Source organism: Ursus arctos, unplaced genomic scaffold, assembly GCF_023065955.2.
Source record: "Ursus arctos isolate Adak ecotype North America unplaced genomic scaffold, UrsArc2.0 scaffold_21, whole genome shotgun sequence".
NCBI classification, from domain to species: Eukaryota; Metazoa; Chordata; class Mammalia; order Carnivora; family Ursidae; genus Ursus; species Ursus arctos.
Genome location: NW_026622886.1, coordinates 20,790,646 through 20,814,547, shown reverse-complemented (window position 1 = coordinate 20,814,547; position 23,902 = coordinate 20,790,646). Strand labels below are relative to the sequence as shown.

Genomic DNA, 23,902 nt, shown 5'->3' with positions numbered 1-23,902 from the left:
AATTTTTGTTGTTGTAGTATTTGTTTTTGGAAATTGCCCGCACAGCAATGAGGTTACACAATCTTACTATTACAGCTACACCCTGTGTTTCACCAAAGCCTTATCACTTTTTTTTTATCCCACACATTTTCTTCAGACTCAGCTCCTGGTTATTTCCACCTATTCAAAAATAAATAAAATTTGTTTTCCAAGGGCAATGGTCTGCTACCAATTGATATCACTTGGAAAGAATATTAATCAGGTTCTTTAAAATATTCAAAGAAAATTGGACTAGCCATGGCAAAAACATTGGAATAAGCTCATGACCTTCCAATCTCTACTACAGGAAGAGACTGATTTCATCAATATGAACGCATTCTGGTACCCTTCTTGAACATTGGCCTTTTTGACTTGAATAACCAACACATAGAGTTTACACTTCCATGGGTATCTCTCTAAAATTTTTCTATAAGGTGATTTGAAGCCAAAGCTGAAAGTGTTCCTGCTACACATCTTAGACTATTACATCTCTTCTTCCTTGGGCAAGAAGGGCCGAAACATTTGAGCTATAATGATTTTCAGCGGCTCAATGAAGCCACAATGCCAACAAATCTAGATTTTTTAATGCTTGAAATATAAAATTTCAAACATGTCCCATGTATGTGTGTGCGCATGCGGGCGTGGGCGTGTGTGTGTGTGTGTGTGTGTGTGTGTATCTGGAGATAGTGGAGTGGAGGACGTTAGTTGTGTCTAACTGGTCACAGTAAAGAAATTTTTTCAACCTGCCGCAAGACAACTATTGCAGCTAATCTGTGCTGGAGCCCTTTGGGGCATTTGGAAGAGAGCAGAAGACCCTTTATTTCCAATTTCTCATTAGCCAATTTCCCAAGAGCCTCCTTACCTCTTGCAAATACCCTCAGTCTGGGCTGCAGAGGTTAGAACCTGCTCAGTGAGCACGTTGCCTTTCCCACCTGGAGCTAGGGCTGCTCCTGGGAGAGAAGAGCTGTGCGCATCACATAAGAAGGGATGACTCCCTCGTTCTCTTAGAGCTACGCCCTGCAAAAATCAGGGAAAAGAAAAGAAGCACAGGAAAGCGAACTCATATGCCAAGTTGGTGGGCAATACAAGAAAGGTTATCAAGTGAAGATCTGGAGTCAGGCTAGCTGGGATTGAATTCTGGCTCTAAGCTTACTTTATGGACCTAGACAACATCCATAAATTCCCTATGCCTCAGTTTCCTCATCTATAAAATGGGAGTCGTACTCCTTACATTCTAGAGTTACTGGAACATTGCTAGGGACATGAGGAGCATTCAGTGAATATTAACTAAAATTATTACTACTGACCATCACCTATTGAGAGGGCGCTGTGTTTCTAAGAGCCCAGTAATGTAGCACAAACATCCCCTAGAATGCCTCCCATGAATTTCTACTTTCCAAAGTGAAATAAAATCTCAGTGAGCTATTTAATGGTGATGTTTCCTTTCTTCTGCTAGCATAACCACTAGTTTTCAGTACACATACATGTGTCATTCTAATCTTTTGTAATGGTAAATTTGACATTCTCCTATGTACATGCAAATTCCTTGAATATGTAAAAGGAAAGTTTGGCTAACATGAAAACAAAGTCATAGCCTTCACTCACCCCTACTACATCTGCATTCTAGTCATTCTTCAGTGTCAACCAAGATAACTCACAGCCTACCAGAAAAGACAGAACAGAAGCCAGTCACGACAACCCCTTCTACCTTACTTCTAAGCATAGTTACTGAGGCAAATATACCCATGCTCTATGGCCGTAAGAAGGCTTGTATATTCTGCCAAGGGAGCCACAGTCATGACAGCAAGGCTGAAATGCTGGCGACCTTCCTGGAGACCCTGAGGGAGAGCAGTGCTGGGTACTTCCGGAGCTGTCAGGGATAAAATGGAGGGCCTATTTACGGAACTGCGGCTTCAGAGGAGATGCCTCATCTTTTTGTAAATGAAAGGGCAGTGTTTTCTTGCAACCTCCTTGGTGGCTTTCTTCAAGCTATCTCAGCTCAAGATCCTGAATTTAATTCCAGATATTTTTCATTTGTGCCATAAACCACTATAGGGATGACAGGAATTCAGGCCTAGGAACGAATGCTAAATTGCAGCACCTCCAAATTTTCTACCGCCCTGGAAATCCCACTTCTTTGAAACCAGATTTTTAAAGGAAGTGCGATTTTGGAAGGGATCCACAATCCTTTTTTTTTTTTTTCCCCTTCACCAGGAAACAGCTTCTCCGTAATCCTCACTTTAAAAAAAAGTCCCATGGGTTCATCTCCCTTAGGCAGGTACCATTACTGGTATTTCAACTCCATAAGCAATTCAACCGCAATGAATAAACTCAAGTGATGATGATAATAATATTATAATGACCACACACCACTGCATTATCAATGCCTTTCTTTCATGCAGTACTTTATAAAGTGCTTGCTTATACGAAGATCTCTGCCTTCCCACTCCTCCCACTATCTCCCACCAGCCCTGATAAGGAAGCATTCTCTGTAACTCCGAGAAATGTCCAGTGGGATTATTTGGAAAGACATAATTGCAGCTACTGAGAAAGAGACTCAATGTAATTAAGATTAATTTAGGATAAAATTGTTTTCAGAGATTGATAATTGTACCTGGGCTTTAAAATAACCAAACCTAATGCCTGTAACCTCACCCAGACCAAGGACAGGTTCATTCCTATACATCTGTCACTGTGTGTTCGTGTATCTTGGAGTGTGGCCAATCATAGTTCTGTGAAGGTTCTTCCTGCATCGGCACACAATTATATTTATCTAAGATAGTGTATGTATTTGTAAATGATACCACTTACAAGCACTGCAAGCTTCTATTGAGAAAATTAACTTGTATGCCATCGCTGAAAATGCTGTTTCCTCCCTCTGGGAAGTGTCATCATGATTGCTTTCTCATCTAAACTGCTCTATCCCCTCATTGCCTTGTTTAAATGCCACCCAAACTAGACTGTTAGCACTCAACAATAGCCATAATCCCCTCTTCTTTCGAGGCACAGAGCTAAAGTACATTTTTCATCCTCCATTTGTTACCCCAGGGCAGTGCCTGTGACTGAGGTCTTGACAACAGAACACAGACAAAAGGGATGGGTGTCATTTCCAGTCCTGGGATATTAGAACCTTCCACCTGTGGTCCTGGCTTTCTCTCCCGGTTGAATGGAGAAGACTCTGAGGATGGTGAAGACATTACATAGAAGGACTGGGGTCCCTGAATGACCCACATCAAACTGTGATGTAAGCAGGAAATAAATGTTGTTGTGTCAAGACACGGGTTTGGGGGTGGGGGTGAGGGGAGGGTGTGTTACAGAGGCTAGCATTAATTATCAAATTCTCTTTTTTCACTTGCTTCTCTTTCCATTTCCAGTCATCCCATACTTTCTTCCATTCTTTCATTTAGTCTGCAAATAATTATTGTGTGCCCAACATATGTGCTAGGAAAAGAGTATATTGCACAGTAACCGTGTTCAAAGTAACCCAAATGAACAATTAACCACCTTAAAATTTGATAAGCACAAGTCTTTAGGTCTGCTAATTATAGGAAACATGTCAGAAAACTACAATCTGCTTTGGTAAATTAAATTTGTGGGAACACAGCCATGCTCATTCCTTTGCATCCTATTCCTACAGCCACCTTAGAACCTACAAGAAAGCAAGAATGACCAAGAAGGCCTTGCAGCCCGCAGCTTTCATGCTACACTGGCTGAGCTGCATATTAATGACAGAGACTAGCCCACAAAACTTAAATTCTTTTCCAGTTCTTTACAGAAAAGTTTTACTGACTCCTGCTCTGAAGGATTTTGTAAAGGATTCTCAAAGAGGATGACACACAGCCAGATGTTATTCAACAATGAAGCCCAGCAAGGAGGACTAGAATCTGATCCAGCCCTAGATAAAAAATAAATCACTCAGCCTGATGGTGCTCTCCTTGTCCCAACTTCAAATTATAGTGAGAAGGAGACAGTGGAGGAGAGGCTGAATAAAAGAACATAATGACATAGTCTCTCACATTCTCATGATGCTCAAATTCCAGAGATCCTTCAGACTTTGATTCAAAGGTAAAACTACAGCCTAACCTCATCCAGCTCAAATAGTGACAGGGTCAAAGAGTCTGTGAAGGAAGTTGGGAATGTGGTTAATCACAGTTGAATGCAGTCTAGCAAAAACAGCAATCTAGCACCAGCTCAACACCCCTTTAGGTGAGAGCTGAATTATTAGTTCCCCATCCTAATCAAAAAGACAGAAGAAGGAACTCACACTCTCTGAATAATGAACAAAACAAAAAATAATGTACTCCAGTCTCCACTGTTCTTTTATACACAATATCCAGAAAACAATTTTAAAAATCATGAGACTTGTGAAGAAACAGGAAAATGTGGTCATATTGAACAGAAAATATAGTCCATAGAATCAGACCAGCAGATGACTGAACTGTTAGAATTAGCAGAAAAAGATTTGAAAATAACTATTACAAATATATAAAAGAATTTACAGAAAAAGATACATGTAATGGATGAAGAGATGGGATTTCCTAGGATAGAAATAGAAACACTAAAAAAGAACCAAATAAAAAAAAATTATAGAACTAAAAACATAATACCTAAAATTCTTTAAGAAATAGACTTAATAGCAATTAATTAATCATGAATGTGTACTGTTCATATTTCATGCTATGGGGAGCAAAACTGACTAATAGCCTGGCTACTGTTTCTCTGGCTGTATCATGGCATTCACACCAAAACCATGCTTCCTATAGGCTGCTCCCAGCCAATGGCATGACAGGGGTATCAATGTAGGCCCACTGATAAAAGTTGTTGGACTCCTCCAAAGGGCGACTTTAGATTGAGTAACTCCCAGCAGCCTGGGAAAACTTGTTTATTTCTGTTCAAAAGTCTAAATTTCCTGTCTACTCCTTCTTCTTTTCCCTTCCTTCCTTCACAGACATCAAACTTCAATTGTGGTCTGAAGGTTCTCTCTACCTGCTCCCACTCCCTCATGTTTTATCATCACAGATGCTTCCCCAATATATGTTTGGAAATCTAATCCCATCTTTGCATCTGCTTCTTACTGGATTCAAACTAACACAAGAGGATTGTACACTTCAGAAGAAAGCATTAGCAAAATTAAAGACAAACCGATGGAGATTTTCCAGTCTGCGTCTCAGAGACGAAAACGATTGAGAGGAAAATAGAACAGAAAGTGTCCTAAGGGATCAAGTCAAATGGTCTACTAGACATGCAATTGAAGTCTCAGAGGGAAAGAAGAGAAAAAAATGTTTGAAAGCTAATGGCTGAACAACTTTCAGATTTGATTAGAAATATCCACTCTAGGATCCCAGAAACTCAATGAATCTCAAGCAGAAAAAAACACAAACCAAACAACACTGTACATCACGGTCAAATTGCTAAAAACCGAGACCAAAGAGAAATTCTTATATGCAACTAGTGAAGAGAACACATTGCATAGAGAAACAATGATGCAGATAATTGCTGAGTTTTCATCAAAAGCCCAGTGCTCCAGATGGAACAGCATCTTTGAGGTGTTGCGAGACAGAGCTGTTGATCTGGAGTTTTATAACCAGCAACGATGCTCTTTAATTGTGGAGAAGAGCTAGAGATGTTTTCAGACTGTCAAAATTGAGAGAGGTTATTGCCAACAGATTCACAGGACAGAGGATGCCAAAGGCCATTCTTTAGGTTGAGGGACGCCCTGGAGGGTGGAGGATAGAGGCCCAGATCTACAGGAAACACTGAAGTTCACCAGATATAATAAATATGGAAGGGGTTTTTTTCTCCCTTTTTTCAATTTCTTTGGTGGAAATGTGACCATTGAAAGCAAAAATGATGGCATCATGTTAAAGGATTTGTAACATGTGTAGAAGTAAAAATACATGAGGATCATGGCCCCCAAGACTAGAGAGGGTGGATGGAGGTATATTGCTGTAGGATGTGTACTGATGTAGGTATGTTGTATGCAGGCAAAATATACATTGTTGCGTTATATATGAAGTGGTGTCATGTTATTTCAAACTAGACAGCGATGAGGTGGAGGACGTATATTGAGGTCCTACAGAAAGCACGAGAAGAATAAAACAAAGGGATAAAATTAAAAACAACAAAAACAATAAAATACAATGACTACAATCTTTTGACCGTGATCTGCAATAAGAAATACTATATACCTATCACTACCGGTACACGAGTTCTCCACTACACGCTCATACACACAAACATATTTATAACAGAGAAAAAAAGTATTCAAAGCCATGCTTAAGATTACTAAGTGCAATTAATACTTTTTATTCGTTTTCATTTTCTTCACAGCAGTCATTACCGATAGCATGGATTTTACCACCAAATTCTTATAGTGGGTCTGCAACTTGAAATTGGAAAAACACTGTCCTATAGCGTCTACTACACAGCAAACTATTAAAAATTTTTTCATTGCCTTTTTTTAATTAATGTTCATCAAAAAAGTGCATGAAGAATAGGAGTTATTCCCATTTTAGAAATGAGGAAACAGAGGTGGAGAAATTAACTAACGTTCTTAAGATTGCAAAGCTGGTAAGTGAAAAGGAGATTATTTCAATGTAGACATAGATATAATAAGTCTAACTGCTGTGCTTTACCACCGTATCACACTACCCACTACCTCCACCTTGGCCGCTACATGTGGGGGCCTGGGGACCATGGGTGGATGCGTGTAATCACATGCATTTTTCTTGAGTAAAAGACTTGTTTTTATCTGTAAACTAAAAACAAAACAAAATAAAAAAACCTTAAATATCAAAGGCCTACCCGGCCCTAATTTACAGTTTGTTTTCTCATACTAGATAACTAAGATCTGTTCACATTATTTGAGCAGATGCTTTAAAAGGTTCCAGTCACTCAACCATGATAAAACTCTAACCTTCAAGGCTTCATATCCTATACTTTTCTTTGTATATGCTATTGGTGAGTGGGTGGCAACAGAAATCTACAAAACATGTAAATGAGAAACTTTAATCTACTGAGGCTATTTTTCAGTTCTAAGATTCTATAAACCTATAATTCTAATCAAGGACCCAGCCACCTGCCATTCTATAACTAAGCCACAAGATAGGCAGTTGTCTAAATTGCTCAGAAAGTTATACAAAGACAGAGGTTCCTTTGTTTCTTTGTTAGTCTGCCCTGAAGTTTTGCAAGGCTTGATGTTAATTAAAGTCTCTTGGTGCAATTTAACCATATTCCTTTTAGTTTATTGTCTATCGTGTAGATAGAATAACCTAGCTTTCCTTAGGATAATCATTTTTTTTGAAATACTTATATAATTGAAAATAACTATTCACTATTTAGCTTTTTCCTCTCTAGACTAAATAAATACAATCCCCTTAATCTTCCCCAGTCGGTTTGATTTTCTCTGTAATCATTTTGGTAGTGCCTCTTAGTTTCTCCACATGCATTTGAAAGGGTGGAACCCCACATTGATTGCATTACTCTAATAAGGGCCTGACCAATGCCAAGTACGGCTGGAGGATCGGCCCCTCTTGCCTGCTGTGCTCTTGTGAAAAGAGAATTGAGTATTAGATTAGTATTTCTGAAAGCGTTGTTGCCAGTTTTGTGGATGTCATCAGCTGAGGTTGAATCTCACTTCCACCGACTGGGTGGCGCCAACTGAACCAATGCCTTGCACTCTCTGTTTTGAAATAACTGCTCATTCACTTTTATGACATTTGGATTTCTTCTTTCATGGCTTGAATTTTCTTCCTTCTGGTTTGTGCTTTTTTATGTTTTTCTCTATTGTGACATTATTGTTTTTATTGATTTCAGGAATTCATATGAAGGATTTCAACTCTTGTGTTTCTCTATTTTTTTTTTTTAGGTTTGTACGTAATTGAATATATGGACAGTTTTTCCTTTGTCTTTTCTTCCACTGTTTTTATGGAAAGTTCTTTTCCAAGATCAACCAATAATTATTTATATTTGTTTTAACTGTTTTAAGATTTCACACTTTCTTACAATCAACTTTTTACTCACACTGCATTGATATTGTTATTTATCCTAGGGGGAGATATGGTAAAAATCTCATATGTATGTGTGAGAGTTTGCCAACTTTTCCAGTTCACTCTTTTTCTACTGGCTTGTGATACTTTCTTTATAACATGAAATCCTTGTATAATGACTTATCTGTTTTTATATTACAAAGCATCAATATACTTACATATAAAATGCTCTTGAGAAATAAACCACCTATACCCCAAAGATACAAAGGTAGTGATCCAAAGGGTGTATCTGCACCCCAATGTTTATAGCAGCAATGTCCACAATAGCCAAACCATGGAAAGAGCCCAGATGTCCATCAACAGATGAATGGATAAGGAAGATCTGGTATATATACATACAATGGAAAATTACTCAGCCATCAGAAATCTTCCCATTTGCAATGATGTGGATGAACTACAGCATCTAATGCTAAGTGAAATAAGTCAATCAGAGAAAGACAATTATCATATGATCTCGCTGATACGTGGAATTTAAGAAACAAAACAGGATCACAGGGAAGAGAGGAAAAAATAAAACAAGATGAAAACAGAGATGGAGACAAATCATAAGAAACTCTTAATCACAGGAAACAAACTGAGGGTTGCTGGAGGGGAAAGGGGTGGAGAGATAGGGTAACTGGCTGATGGATACTGGGAAGGGTATGTGATGTAATGAGCACTGGGTATTATATAAGACTGATGAATCACAGGCCTGTACCTCTGAAACCAGTAATACATTACACGTTAATTAATTGAATCTAAATTTAAAAATTGGGGGAAAAAAGAAAGAAACCACCTATAGAAATATGGACAAAGACCACTCATGAAAGGAGAAATAAAATTTCTTTTTTTTTTAATTTGTCAGAAAGAGAGAGAAAAAGCACACAAGCAGGGGGATGCAGAGGGAGAGGGAGAAGAGGCCTGCCAGCTGAGCTAGGAGCCTGATGCAGGACTCGATCCTAGGACCCTGGGATCATGACCTGAGTTGAAGGCAGACGCTTAACCGACTGAGCCACCCAGGTGTCCCAAGAAATAAAATTTCTTATAAACATATGAAAAAATATTCATCTTTATTGCTAAAAAAGTAAAAAAAAAATAATCATATATAACTTCTACTGAAGCAGGGAAGATTTTTTTAAATTATTATAATGTTATGGCTGTTGAAATTGTTTTGAAATGCATGTTTTCAAACACTGCTGCTGGGGTTCTTTTTCCTAATATTTTCTATTGATAATTTTCAAATCTCAGAAAATTCAAATGTATAGTACAATGAACATCCATACACCCGTCAACTATATTCAGTAGTTGCTAACATTTGCCACATTGATTTTCTCCGTCTCCTTCTCTCTCCATATATGCATCTGTAGATCTGTGTGCTTGTGTATATGTGTGTATGTATGTGTGCATATACACAATATAATATGTATAAAGTCTTGCTGAACTATTTGAAAGCTAGTTACAAACATCATGATACTTCAGGTTCAAAGATTTTAACTTGCAGCTGGAGATGTTTCAAACGTGAACAATATCTCACAAAAGCAATTTGGAAAGATGCATCGAAGCCTTCAAAACATAAAATCAGCATAAAAATTTCACATCTAAGTATTTGTTCAAAAAATATTTTATTTTCATTCCTCAGTCTGAGCCTCCTTTTTTATTACATCCATTATAACAGTAGTTCTTATTTATAATTCAACAGGAAACTACTCAAATTACTACAAAGGAGGTGTATAAAATTAATTCTAGCTTTTGACACTAATGGAATACATGTATGTGATAACTTTTTTCCAGAAATGTGTTTTTTCATATATTCGCTTATCCCACTAATATGTACTAAGCACTCTACTACATCAAAATCGATAGGATTGGAATTACTCTCAAAAGAGTTTATCATAAGTGGTTTCTTAGGCCATGCCTAAAAATTTATACCTTGCTTAAGACAGGAAGGTAGGGGTGCCCGGGTGGCTCAGCCATTAAGCATCTGCCTTCAGCTCAAGTCATGATCCCAGGGTCCTGGGATCGAGCCCCGCATCGAGCTCCCTGCTCAGCAGGAAGCCTGCTTCTCCCTCTCATGCTCCTCTTGCTTGTGTTCCCTCTCTTGCTGTCTCCACCAAATAAATAAATAAAATCTTAGAAAGGTGGGGGGAGTAGTGAAGAATTTTAGATTTAGGTCTTATTTTGTTTGCATTTCAGAATAATTCTAAAGACAGTTTCAGTGTTAAATCAGATGGGGAAATATTTGTTAAGAAAAGCAGTTGGGAGGCTGTTGCACTAGCCCAGGTAGTTGAAATAAGAGAAGCGGACAGATTCAAAAGAAATTAACTAGAAAGACACAATAGGAGATGAAGTCTTGTTGAACATTCTTTTTGAAGATTTATTTATTTATTTGAGAGAGAGAGTGAGCAGGGGGAGTGGCAGAGGGAGAGGGAGATGTAGAAGGAGAGAAGCAGATTCTCCACTGAGCGTGGGACCTGACACAGGCTCAGTCTCACAGCCCGGAGATCATGACCCTGAGATCATGACCTGAGCCGAAGCTGAGTTGGACGCTCAACCAACTGAGCCACCTAGGCACCCCAGGTTTGTTAAACATTTGAGTTACATGAAAAGGAGGACTGAAGCTTCCTTTCTGGGTTTCTTCATTTGGGCTACTTGTTGATAATGTTGCCATCCATGGTTAGGGAGGCAGGATCGTAAAGTCAGGAGAAGATGGGGAGTATAATCATGAGCTCAGTTTGGTGCCTGCAAGATGCTCAGTAGGCTGGAGAAGAGATGAGACTTGCTCTGGAGATATGGTAAGAGTTATGGAATTAGATAAAAATGTGGCTTTAGAAGACATCGGTGTATCATCAGAAGTTAACGCTGTGGGAGTAAATGAGATCATCCAAGAACAGTGTAGAAATTTAAGAAGAAAACTGAAGCTGCATTCCCAGAAAATATTTTATTTATTTATTTATTGTTTTTTTATTTTTTATTTTTTATTTATTCATTCGACAGAGATAGAGACAGCCAGCGAGAGAGGGAACACAAGCAGGGGGAGTGGGAGAGGAAGAAGCAGGCTCATAGCAGAGGAGCCTGATGTGGGGCTCGATCCCATAACGCCGGGATCACGCCCTGAGCCGAAGGCAGATGCTTAACCGCTGTGCCACCCAGGCGCCCCAGAAAATATTTTAAAAGTAAACAGGAAAACAAAAAAATAGAAAATGTGGACAACAATTTAAATAATCTAGGGAAGGAAAGTCTTCCTAAAAGCAAATTAGGACACTCAGAAATCATAAAGGAAATGACAGCTGTACTTAAGTCCATGAATTTTAATTTTCTTTTATGACAAGTGACACCATTGAGCAAAGTTAAAAGGTAAACAACTGAAGGGTAGCACAATATGCCACCCCAAAATATGCCACTTTGGCCTAAGGATTATTTGGAGCTGAAGGCAATTGAGATAAAGCAGATATCAGAAAAGCTCTCTGTTCTCCCCCTATTTGCATAAAAGCAAGACAAAATTTGTAAAGCTGCCCCACCCCCAGGAAGGACAGAAGTTAATTATTGGAGACACTCCTAGACCCTTATCAGCCCAGAGACAAAACCAGAGAAATTTAGATAACAAACTTTACTGACTAGCCCGTATCTTCCATTAGTTCCCCCATGTATTTATCGTCCAACAACTGCTCCCCGAAAGTCCTATTCTGTTATCTCATTACTTCCGCAAGAATTTGTTGTTCTTTTGTTAAGGTGCTATGTAAGGCCAAGTTCTTACCACCTCTTTGAGTTACTCATCACTGTGTTCTCCCATGTGTATGTGCAATACACATGTTTGTAAACAGCTTTTTTTCCCCTCTTATTAACCTATCTTTTGTCAATTTACAGGGCCTCAGGCAATGAACCTAAGATGGGCAGAGGGAAACAATTTTCCTCCCCTATACCACAGACTGTAACACATATGATGAAAACTTCCTACAAAATCATAAGCAGAGAGCTAACACCCCAAAGGAAAAATGGACAAACATATAAACAAATATATATACCAGAAAGAGAATTTCAAAAGACGTAAACTCCAACTAATACAACCTAACAAGTAGTTGGAGAAATGCCAATTAAAGTAATGGTGGGATTCAATTTTTCATCCATCAAACTGGCCAAAATTAAGGTATGTTCAATTTCAGCGAAGAGGTAAGGAAAGGAATGTGCCCACTCAGCATGTGGCTGATGGAGTTGTAAACTACCATCTCATTTTGGGAAACATAGCAACATACACTAAAATGTAAAACACATGAAGAAGCAATGTCAATTTCATACTTGAAAGAAACAAAAGCACCAAAATTTTATGTGTGTATGTGTAAATATACGTGTGTTTATAACTGTATATTTATTTAAAATATGTATATGTAAGAATATTTATTGTAGCATTTTTGAGTAATTGCAAAAATGGGTTGATCGTTCAAAAATAGAGAAATACTTGAATTAACTATGAATCACTTATAGTACAGAATATTATGCTACTATAAATATAATTGGTGGGATCTCTATTAGCTGAACAGAAGAGATGTCCTGATGAATTATTAAGTGAAAAGCCACAAATGTCAAATTTATGTGTGTAGGTTGATTCCACCAGCACACAGCTTCCCCATACATAAGGACGTGCATTTAGGTTTATTGTCTAAGGTACAGAAAAAGAAATGTGACAAGCGGGCACACATCAAACTACTAGCGTTTGTTTTTCAGAAGAGTCAAAATGGATTGGATGGAATAGGGAAGATTATCAACTTCTTCTCTATAAACCTTTGGATGGTTTCAAACCTACCTTATATGAGTAATTTTTTAAATTAAACTAAAACCTGCAAGAACAACATACAAAATAGTACCTCGAGAACTGCCAGGAAATTAACAGACACCAGTGATTTTTCATTTTTCTATATTTTACATTAAAATGTAAGTACAAAATAGAAGAACATCATTCAAGTAAAAGCACATATCTCATCTCGCTACTTAACAAAAAAAAAAATTATTTTCGTATCAGCGGTCCTAATTTGCACCTAAGTCATTCTTGCCAGCGTAAGATTCAGACATGCTGGGGCATGCAACGAGTCACAACCACTGGGGGTTGATTTCCATGAGCAACTTCAGGAACGCCTAAGAAAATCTCACTTAAACAAGTGAGAGTCGGACGCATACTTTTGGTCCAATGGGGCAGGGAGGAGTTCGATGACTTGGAACATAGCGTACGGAAAAAAGGTGACCGTAACATCCTCACTATTTAACGTTTTCTGACCCAGTTGAGAAGGCGGGGTTGTACAAGATGGGGACCAGTGTGGGAGAGGTGGCCCTGCGGCGGGTGCTGAGGTGTGGGATTTTGGGGTGCATTAGCAGGAAGCATCTCTCGCCCCAGTAGCAGCAGCAGCACAGTGGCTCTGGAAGCTTTATCAGGTGGACACCTGCAGCAAGATTCAGAGCAGAGGGAAGGTGTGCTTGACTATCCAGCGTTGGAGGCAGCAGGGGGCCCCTCCCTATTCAACTTCATTCACTTATCGTGGAGTCTTTCTCCACAGTTCTGTGGTCCTCTTCGTTACCATCTAAAATGGATAAACAATATTGTATTGATAATGTAGTTTATGAAGCTTTTTTCTGACTCTTTTCCACTTTTTTAGTATTATATATTTTTTTGTATTATAGAAATTTATACATCCAGCTCTGTTTTGATGTTCAATTTTTTTCCCAGAATAAATTTCCAAGGGTGTGCTAATGGGTCCCAAAGTCTTGAACAGCTGCACAGGCATAATGATACACCGCCTTCTTGTTTTCCCAAAATATTGAACTAATGTAGCCTACCATCAGCAATGTTTGAGTTATCCAGCTTTTGTCACGAATGGGACAGTGAGGCATTGTGGTTTATATTTAATACATTTTCATTGAGTATCTGCTATGTGATCAAACCCCAAAATTCTCTGCAGGGAGCTCAGAGTCCGTGGAAGGAGGCTGGGTTTACTGACATCGTTTTCAGTGTTGCTTCACGGTCGTGGTCACATGTGAAGGCGGTCACCATTCCGTGCTCCTTGGCTGCCTGTCACTGCAGTCGTGGGAACCGCTGATTTGTATCATTTTTTTCCCATGTACTACATGAGTTCGTAATGTGAAGTCTCATAAGACGCCCTGCAGCTTCGACTTCCCTCCAACTTCCCATGTGACCTCCCGAGTCCTGGGATGCGTGTCTTTAGAAATCACTGCTCTGTCACCACCACATAAAGAATGTACTCACGACTAAGAAAAATCCACCTGCCACGGGATCCTGTTTCCCCTGCTTGTAGACCCTCCACCTTCCAATGAGTCTTTGGGACACACTGTCCCTGTCTTCTTCTTTGCCTGGGGAAACCATTTCTGTCCTTGTCACTAAGCTTATTTGCTGGGGCAACTCTCCCAATACTTTGCGCAGCCAGAGCTGTATCCTCCGTGCTTTTCCTTCTTCCTTTCTCCCTTCTGATGAAAGGACCCTGGTAGAAGACAGATTGCCTGGGGGACCACCTCCTGCCCCCCCACCCCCGGAGCCATTCCAGTTCGTCGTCCCCGGAGCCTTGCGAGATGGAGGCGAGCGTCAGGTCGCCCTCCGCCCTGTGCATGGGACGTGCAATGGGGAGATCCCAGGCGGGTCCCCACCCCACCAGCCCCGCTCCCGCCTGGAAGCGGGTCTTCCTCCGCTTCTACAGCCCCCACGTGGAGAAGAACCGGTCTACTGCTTTCACCTCTCCTGTGAGGGTGTTCACCACAGATGATAGCCTGTGTGTCATGGTCGATGTGATCCTTTCCCATCTGCTGACCTAAGCTATTTTGTTCTCATTGTTGTACATGTGTTTACAGTTCTTTATGTAGCCAAATCTGTCAATCTTCTCCTTTGTGATCTCTTCTGTCACTTCAAAGGAAAAAAAAGAAAAACTAATAGCTTCTCCAGATATCTGACATGCAATAACTTCTATTTTCTGCTAAGTTTTCTCTTATCTATCATGTTAGCCATTTAAAATGTATTTTGATTGGGGAGGTATGAAATTGGGATACATTGGATTTTTGGGATAAATTGATTTTTTTTCCAAAAAAAATGTTAGTTAAGTATCTTAAACAATGAGTATCAAATAATTCTTCACTGCTCTTTTGAGATCTCTCTTGTTATCTATTATACCCTTACACACAGTGCGCTCCTTTCTGAACGATGCTGTTCCAAGGAAGACCTAGCTCCACTCTAATGTTCCATTTTGCCAAATCCTGGTTAATGTTCTTAGTCGGGCATGGTGGTGTTAAGTGCATGGGCACCAGAGACAGACAGCCTAGATTTGAGCCACGGCTCAGCAATTTATCAGTCATCGTGTGAACCTGGCCAGTTATCTAACCTCCGTCGGCCTGAGTTTCCTTATTTGTAAAATGAGGATAATAAAGACACGTATCTGTTTTCTGTGAGGATTAAATGAGTTATTCACTGTGTGTGAAGCCTTTGGCATAGTGCCTGCCGTCTAGTAAGAGCTGAACACGTAGGACCTGTTTCTGCACATACAAATTGTGCTCATTAAATTCAAAAATCTTATCAAGATTTTTGAGTCGGGTTATCCTCAACCTGTAAACTGAAAGAAATAGAAGTCTTTCTGATTTATCTTTACTTTCAAGGACAACAATATGCTTCTCCATTCATCATCTTTAATATTCAGTAAAGTTTTATGCTTTTATTTCTATTAAATAAGACACACAACTCTCTTACAGGAATACTTATTCTTAAATCCTTTAGACATCATGTCATTATTCTGACATGGGATAAAGAGCTCCTAGTGATTTATAGATATTTGTTTTACATTCATCTTTTTGCTTTATTGATGCTTATACGTTTTTTTCAGACTATTCCTTTTAGTTAGAAGAAGACAATCACAATATCTAAAAATGACATTTTAATTTTGTTTGCAAATATTAATTCTTCTAGTTTTTTAATATCCCCTTGCAGTGGCCAGAACTCCAAAACGATATTGAACACCTATGAGAACGGTCGTTCTATTTTCTTACTGATTTAAAAGAGAAAGTTTCTAACAGGACAAAGGATGAAGGACAGTTTGGAACAAGACTTGACAGTTGCTTTGTACTGATGGTGCTCTTACTAGCTTGAAACACAGAACAAATTCCACAATTTCTCTGCACCCTAATTTCTTCATCAACAAGACAAGGTATGAACACTTACAGCGTCACAGGAATAACTGAGACATCATATGTAAAGTTCCTGGCACTCACAACACCCAGTACATTTTAATTCCATCAAGAGTACATTATTTATCTACTGAAATATATTTTTCTTTTTTTTTAATGATTTTTTATTACATTATGTTAGTCACCATACAGTACAAATAAATTTTTCTATTCCTAAGTTTCTAATGTTTCTATTACAAATGGATATTCAAATGGATAGTTCTTAAATGTAGTGACTCTGTGATTAAAATCCAACTTGAAAACCATTACAGTTTTATATCTCCTGGCATTTATAACTTATTTCCAACCCCTAAAAATACACTTGTTTTATAATTATGCAATAAATATTTGTTGACTATTCTATTGAATGAATGAGCTCAGTTAATTGGGAAAAAAAAAAACCCTAAAAATTTGTTTGTCGGTAATTCATAAGCAGCAGTTCACAGCTGAATACCCCTTTGTCCAGTCTAGAGAAAGGAACTTGGAAACTTAGTAAATACACATACACACATGTATATACATTTTATATGTATTATTCAGAGACAAAGTTTTTCTAAAGGGAAGAAAAGTTTTGTTTACTATGAAAAAAATAAGGAAACTTTTTAAAAAATTGTTTTACTTGTATTAACGTACCTGAAAAAATTAACGAATTTTGTTAATCAGGTATTACTAACACGGAGAAAGGATTAAATCAGTCCTCATGATTATATTTAATTTACATTATGTTTGCTCACTACTAGCATTTATAGTTTCTCTTCGAATCTCATCAAATCACATCTTCGCTAAAATAGCTACTGTTCCAGTCACTTTTCTCTTGAAGACTTATATATAATATTGGCCAACATGTGAAGACCCCGTGGGGCGAAAGGGAGAGAAAGACCATAAAAAGGGAAAGTAAAAAAACAAAAGAAGAAATAATATAGATGACCAAATTTAGAATCTGTGTATTTCCTTAGTAATAGTAAGTCGCCACACAGGATTTGAAAGAGTTCATTTTTCCTTCGACTACCTGTCATGGAGTGCTGCCATGTACCAAGCAGTTTCCAGGCACTTACTGCTTTCACTTTTACCACCACTATGAGATATAGGTACTACTCCCTCCGTCTCCAGTGGACTGACACTCAGAGAGGTTAAGTTACTAGTCCGAGGTCACACCGCGGCTTCACGCCAATGGAGGCGAGAGTTGAAGCCCGATCTAGCGGACTGCGGGTCCATACTCCTACCTCCGTGCCTGCAGTCTCTTCAGGAGGGACTGCATCTGTATGTAGGTTGTGCCCTTGCCTGGTAACAAACATGGTCACAGGTCTATCAGCAGCAGCAAAGTGAGCCCTGAACACTAAGCTATTTCTCTGGTTCCCTCACACCCAGCATCTCATACAGATGGACAGATTTGAAATGTCCATGCTCTATCTAGTAGCTACAAATTCCAAGCTGGTGGCCACCTCCAGGAAGAGAGGCAAGAGGGGCTGGTTAGTCAGGGGAGGAACACACAGGGACACACAGTTACTGATACTAGCCTGGTCCTTAGGTTGTATGGTGGTTTCACAGGTCATCATTATATTATTATACTCTAGTATGTATCAAATTTTATATAAAAATATCATTTTAAACTACTAGACAAAGCAAAAACCAAAATCCTCTGGGCACATCTCAAAGGTCAAGAGCATGAGCAGTCAATGAACAATTCCTCTTCTCCCTACCCCGCCTCGTTCTATAGTGACCGAAAGCATCTAAACCAGGCCAAGCTCCTCTTTCCTCCTGACAATCACAGCCTCCCGATCCGAAGACCTGGGAGTCGCCAGACCAGATTTTGGGAAATTATTTATGCTGGAAAATAATACTGAATGTTTTTCTTGAAGAATTAGTCCTCTTTTAATCAAAGTGTCACAAGGCAAAGGGATAAAGAATTCGAGAAAGCAGCCTATTTCACTGTCACCAGTTCATAAAGACTGCACCGAGGGGCAAGGACCCCTCCGTATCCCTCTCGCAGCACCCGCAAGCACCCAGGGCAAGGCCGTGCACTTAGTAGGAGGGCAATTGATGTTTGCGCATCAGTGTATAAATGGATGAGTCAAGTTTCCATGGAAAATTTTAAATGTCACTCTTCTCAAAATTTGACCGTGCTGCTCAACCTACTAAAAACGTCATCGTGAACCGCCCACAAACACAATCTTGTATGAATATCCCCTGTGTTCCCCGAATCCTTTGTGACCTATAGACACAATTGCTGAACATGAGTCATGCTTCTACCACTGCTCCCACACAACTGGTATTTTTAATGCCCCAGCATTTCCTGAAGTCGAACCCTCAGGAAATGGTTTTTGCAATAATGACCTCACCCTGCCCCTGTTCCCCTCACCCTACCACAGAATCCCAGAATAACTGAACAGGTGTCCAAATACCTAGAATTACCCAAGAAACTTTACAACCTGTCTTCTGTTTCCTATCGAAGTCACGAGGATAACCTCTAATCCTTTGGAGTTTGACAGGAATGTGCCCATGAACGAGACACGCCCATATTTGTGCATTATTTATATCTAGATACAGTTTCTTCCTAAAACTGGCGAGTGTCTCTACACACCAGAACTCAATCGTTATAACATAGGGGTTAAAGTTACAGCCTCCAGGGTCCAACAGCCCTGAAGATCCAACTTTGACTCTGACAGTAACTATGTGCTTTCAGGAAACTCACTTAGCCTTACAGAGGGACAATATTCTCATCTATAGAATGGGAATAATAGAAGAAACTATGTCTCGGAAGGCTGGGAACATCAAATAATGTGACCCTTGTAAACTGCTCATCTCTAGTCTGACACAGAGTAAATGCTCAGTCCTTGCTAATGGTTATTGTTGTGTCAAGTTTTCCCAGACCTCAGGCCCGGTCAATGTGTCTCGGACAGGATTTCTTGCTCTGTGGTCATCATGCCCACTCAGGATCTTTAGAAGCTTACCTGTCTCTACCCATTCTTGAGAGCACTGCCGGGCCACTGTCTGAGAATCGGAAACCAAGGGAGAGGAGAGGGTGAGAAGGGAGCTGATCCAACCACCTGGTCTCACCCGCCCAGGTTCAAAGCAAACAAAGAAGTTGCCACGTGAAGAGTGGGAGGGCACCTGTTTACCGAGGGAGGCTCCATTGAACCCTCCCGATAAAAAAAAAAGTCCACACTTCTTCGGTGAAGAGTATGTTTGACTTACAAGTTTTCTTTACAGAGAAACACAACAGTAAAGACGATGTTGAAAATGGCAAGTGGACACTGGGAAACAGACTCCTGCCATTCCTACCAGACCATCTGACAAGCTTCCCAAGGGACTTTCCGAGGCGATCCAAACAGCACTGGACAGACTAACCTCAAGAGAACGTCCCAGGGGGCAGCCCGGAAATCGGACTCGAACAGCTCAGGTGCAAGGGGAGAGAGGACGGGGTGTACCCAACCCCGAGCCGCCAACCGCGCAGCCTGCAGACGAGCACCCGCAGCGCTGCCCGTGAAGAAGTGCTCCGGGGGCAGATGGAAGAAAAGGAGCCCACCGGCCCTGCCGGCAGGCGCAGCGGCAGTCAGCTCATGCTGGCCCCGGCAACCAGCTCCGGACAGGCTCAGACCGAGCAAAACCTTTGTGCACATGGCATGAAAGCAGACTCCTCAGAGGCTCGGGCTCCGTGGAGGCTGAAGATCGACAACGAAAAGACATGAACCTCTCTTCTAAACGGCATTTCACGGCCATCACAAGGCCGTGACAGGCCCATCGAAGGAGCAGCCCATAGACGTAGGCGGGTGGGAGGTGCTGCCAGCAATGTAGACACATGGGCAGTTCCGGGGACGGGAACGCAGCCCCTGGGGTCTCTGCATTTATGAAGGGCAGCATTTCGCATAACACATGTTCCACGCATAATCTTTATTGGCATACTTTTTTCTGGACCCAATAATGAGAGTTACTCACGGTCCTAACGGAGGTCCTAATTATTGGGAAAATAAAATGGCTAATACTTCTATAAATCAGCAAGTAGGATCGGTGTGATGGGCGAGGAGTCCCTCCAATTTACATCAGGAGATTCGCTCTGTGTGACCTCGAGCATGCAGTGCTCTTCAGTTTCCTCACCTAGAAACCTTTGCTTCAGGGGACATCTTATGCGTTCTTTGGAATACTCCAACCCTAATTTATTTATTTTTTCCTTTTAAAATTTTTAGGTGAGGTTTAGCAACACATGCAATCAAGTGTACAAAGAGATATATTCTTTGAATTTTACACCTTTCGGGGGGTGGAAATATTATGGTGGGAAGACGCTGATTCTCTCCTTGTATCAGCACCAAAGGCAAAGGCCATTGCATGGATGGATAGCTAGAGAAGCAAAGGCACGGAGAATTTGTCAAGTATATACTAAGATTAGAACTCCCAAGTCTTTTCATTAAGATAAAGAGCTTCTGCACAGCAAAGGAAACAGTCAACAGAACTAAAAGACAACCTTCAGAATAGGAGAAGATATTTGCAATGACATATCTGATAAAGGGCTAGTATCCAAAATATATAAAGACCTTATAAAACTCAACACCCCCAAAACAAATAATCCAGTTAAAAAATGGGCAGAAGACATGAGTAGACATATCTCCAAAGAAGACATAGCGATTGCTAATAGACACATGAAAAGACGTTCAACATCACTCATTATCAGGGAAATGTAAATCAAAACCACAATGAGATATCACCTCACACCTGTCAGAATGGCTAAATTAGTAACAGAAACAACAGGAAACACAGGAAACAACAGATGATGGTGAGGATGTGGAGAAAGGAGAACCCTCTTGCACTGTTGGTGGGAATGCAAGCTGGTGCAGCCACTCTGGAAAACAGTACGGAGGTTCTTCAAAAAGTTAAAAATAGAACTACCCTATCATCCAGCAATTGCACTGCTAGGGATTTACTCAATGGATATAAAAATACTGATTTGAAGGAACACATGCACCCCAATGCTTATAGAAGTATTAGCAATAATAGCCAAGTTATGGAAAGAGCCCAGATGTCCATCAACTGATCACTGGATGAAGAAGTTGTGGTATATATATAGACAATGGAATATTACTTAGCCATCAAAAAGAATGAAATCTTGGGCACCTAGGTGACTCAGTGGGTTAACTGTCTGCCTTTGGCTCAAGTCATGATGCCAGAGTCCCAGAATTGAGTCTCGCATCAGGCTCCCCACTCATCAGAGAGTCTGCTTCTCCCTCTGACTCTCCTTCCTCTTGTACTCTCTCTTTCTCTCTCACTCTCTCTCAAATAAATAAATAAAATATTTAAAAAAGGATGAAATCTTGCTATTTGCAATGACGTGGATGGAGCTTGAGTATATTATGCTAAGCGAAATAAGTCAGTGAGAAAGACTAATACCATATGATTTCACTCATGTGTGGAATTTAAGAAACAAAATAAATGAACAAAAAAAGAGAGAGAGAGAGGCAAACAGGAAACAGAGTCTTAACCATAGAGAATACACTGAGGATTGCTGGAGAGGAGATGGGCAGGGGGATGGGTTAAATAGGTGATAGGTATTCAGGAGGGCACTTGTGATGAGCACTGGGTATTGTGTATAAGTGATGAATCAGTAAATCCTACACCTGAAACTAATATTACACTGTATGGAATTTAAATTAAAAAATGGAAGAAAAAAAATATTTTGAAAGCTTACTATCCTAGCTAAAATTGGAAATTTATATTATTAAGAAATTTAGAAAAGGAAATTACTCAGAGAAGAAATCATGTCTTAATGGCTACTTGATAAATAGTTTAGCATTAAAAAATGATCATGCCAGTAAATACACTTTTGTAATATCATTCTGACTAAAAAAAATTACATTGTGTCATATATTTAATCAATCGTCTTTTTAAATTAATTTTTATTTTTAATTTTGTAAATATCACTTGAGTTCAATTTCTCTTCTATTATCTTCACAAGAAGGGGACAAGAGCTTGTCTGTATATACAGCCTAATAATTGTTCATATATATTTATATATTATGAGTGAAGGCCTCTTAAATCAACTTCTCTGTGGTAAGCAATGATTGTTCTTTAAGTCTCATGGATTCTCTTCTGAGTCCATTTCTGTTTAAAATCCCCTTAAATTACCTCATTAAAATATTAGACTAAAAAAAAAAGAACTCCTAAGTCCTGGTTCATAATGGTCAGGCCAATGTTTAGTCCCAGCGCGTCCTGTGGTGATCTCCCAGGGCAGCTCTCCATGATCGGGACAGTCTTGCTTAAATTAGGGATAAGAGTGGAAAGAAGTACTAGTCTGAGAAGAGGATTTTTTAGGTCACAAGCAAATGACTTAAAAAGATAAGTACCAACATGTCTGGTAAATTATGATTCCCTTTGACCTTCAACATCTATGGTAATTCAATAGCTATTATTATTGAGTGCTTATTGTATGCTAAGCATGCAGAGAGTTGAACATGGATTATTATTATCTCATTTAATCCTCAAAATAACTGATGAGATAGATACTCATATTACCTAATTTTACAGAAGAGGAACCTGAGGTTCAAGGAGATTAAACGACTTTCCCCAAGTCATAGATGAAGAGTGGCAGAGCTGGGATTTGAATCCAAGCCCACGGATTTTACCAGGACATGATTTGGTTTTCCACAAGCCACTTTCAACTTACTCTACAACCAAGGTACCGCCATGCCCCAGAAAATGCTAACTCCCCCAGCCAGATCGCATGCTTTGCTCTTGTCTCTGTTGGTTTGGTCTCTAGCTTGGCATGTCTCACCTTCCACTCTGCTATCCAAATCAATCCTTCAAGACTTAATCAAACCACCTTCCCCCAGCCATCCTCTCCTCTGAATCCATGTAAAAAGTTGCCATTCTATTCTTCTATGATCTTTATCATTTTTAAAAAATGTGTATTTTCATGTGTTATTCATTCATTCAATGGCATACACATTTATTGTTCTTTCGCCTCAAATAATTGTCAACTAGTAGAGGACAGGAACCATGTTGTCTTCTTTTTCTTTTTCTTTTTCCTTTTCCTTTTCATTTTTCTTTCTTTTTTTTTTTTTTTTTTTGGTATCTCCCAAATTATCAATCATGGTACAAAAAAAATTTTTTTTTTTAATTTTTATTTATTTATTCGACAGAGATAGAGACAGCCAGTGAGAGAGGGAACACAAGCAGGGGGAGTGGGAGAGGAAGAAGCAGGCTCATAGCGGAGGAGCCTGATGTGGGGCTCGATCCCATAACGCCGGGATTACGCCCTGAGCCGAAGGCAGGCGCTTAACCGCTGTGCCACCGAGGCGCCCCCATGGTACAAAAATTTTAAATCAAATAATGGGGTTCGGTACAATGGATATGAAAATCATATGACATTAGAGCTGTATCTTTTATTTGTCGGCTAAATTTTCCTCTTCATTTATTTCCCAAGTATTTGACCCACTTTTCTCCCAGAATAAATCATCTTTAAAAGTTCTTTCCCTCATAAGACCATACCATTCCGTCTTGCGCCTTTTCCACGCTGAGACATTATGCGTGTGAAAGACACATATTGATAAAGCAAGGAACGTAGGAGAACAGCGCACTGCACTTTGCAACCAGGATGGCAATGTTGGCATGCTGAGCAACTTTCTCAGGCTGCACTCAACCTGGCCTGCGGACAGCTTAGGGAA

The 23,902-nt window shown here is 39.7% G+C and overlaps 1 long non-coding RNA gene across 2 annotated transcripts in view; it reads right to left on the bottom strand.

Annotated features, from left to right (window-relative positions):
• LOC113256169 (uncharacterized) overlaps positions 1-23,902 on the bottom strand; it is a 55,807-nt gene that overhangs the window by 5,327 nt on the left and 26,578 nt on the right. For both annotated transcript variants that reach the window (XR_008960745.1, XR_008960746.1), the window contains exon 1: positions 1-23,902. This exon is cut by the window's left edge; it is cut by the window's right edge and continues 26,578 nt beyond it. This is a non-coding gene — a long non-coding RNA (uncharacterized LOC113256169).